This window comes from Myotis daubentonii, chromosome 15 (assembly GCF_963259705.1).
Source record: "Myotis daubentonii chromosome 15, mMyoDau2.1, whole genome shotgun sequence".
In the NCBI taxonomy this organism is placed as follows: domain Eukaryota; kingdom Metazoa; phylum Chordata; class Mammalia; order Chiroptera; family Vespertilionidae; genus Myotis; species Myotis daubentonii.
The window spans coordinates 32,739,342-32,740,608 of NC_081854.1; the positions used below are offsets into that span (position 1 = coordinate 32,739,342).

At 37.1% G+C, this 1,267-nt stretch overlaps 1 non-coding gene across 1 annotated transcript; it reads left to right on the forward strand.

Annotated features, from left to right (window-relative positions):
* Positions 1 to 514: 514 nt before the first annotated feature.
* On the forward strand, positions 515 to 621 carry LOC132217726 (U6 spliceosomal RNA). Its single transcript, XR_009448985.1, has one exon. It is a non-coding gene; the product is annotated as a U6 spliceosomal RNA (small nuclear RNA).
* Positions 622 to 1,267: the final 646 nt, after the last annotated feature.

Sequence of the window (1,267 nt, forward strand, 5' to 3'; positions counted from 1 at the left end):
CCTAATTGCTGCGATTAGGACTTCCAGTACTATGTGGAATCGAAATGGCAAGAGTGAGCATCTGATATTAGAGGAAAAGAATTCAGTTTTTTACTGTTGAGTATGATGTTAACTGTAAGCTCTTCATATATGGCCATTATTATTATTATCATTATTATTACCATTATTATTAGGCCTTTATTTTGAGGTACTTTCCTTCTTTTATTTTTTTATTTTTCAATTACAGTTGACATTCAGTATTTGCAGGTGTACTGCACAGAGGTTAGACATTTATATAACTTAACGAAGTGATCCCTGTGATAAGTACCCACCTGATACCATACATAGTTATTACAATATTGTTGACTATATATTCTCTATGTTGTACCTTATATCCCTATGATATTTTGGAACCGCCGTGTATTGCTTAATCCCTCACCTTTTTCACCGAGTTCCCCAACCCTCTCCCCTCTGGCAAAGGTACTTTCCTTCCATTCCTCGTTTGTTGAGAATTGTCATCATAAAAGGGTGTTGAGTGCTCGCTTCGGCAGCACATATACTAAAATTGGAACGATACAGAGAAGATTAGCATGGCCCCTGCGCAAGGATGACACGCATATTCGTGAAGCGTTCCATATTTAAAAATAAATAAATAAATAAATAAATAAATAAATAAATAAATAAATAAATAAAAGGGTGTTGAACTTTTCCAAAAGTTTTTTCTGCATCTATTCAGACAATTGTATAATTTTATCCTGTAAATGGTTAATGTGGTGTCTCACATTAATTGATTTGCATTTGTTGAACTTGCTTGCATTCCAAGGATAAGTACCACTTGGTCATGGTGTGTGATTCTTTTAATGTGCTGTTGGATTCAGTTTTCTAATATTTTGTTAAGAATTTTTGCATCTATGTTTATCAGGGATATTGACCTATAGTTTTCTTTCCCCGTGGTGTTTCTGTCTGGCTTTAGTATCAGTGTAATGCTGGCCTCATCAAATGAGTTTGAAAGTGTTCCCTCCTCTTCAGATTTTTGGAAGACGTTGAGAAGGACTGCCATTAATTCTTCCTTAAATGGTTGGTATGAGTGAAGCATGTGGTCCTGGTGACAAGTTCTTCCAAACAGGCATGTCCTCAGCCTGCTACATGCTACAGGACATAGGACCCTCTCAGAGCTTTATGGCTAAGGACCACCAGAAGGTTTGCATGCTCACAGGTCTGAAGCAAACCTGGTCCCTCCGCGTTTTCCAAACAACACAAACACAGCAACTCCAGGTAAGAGAAAACA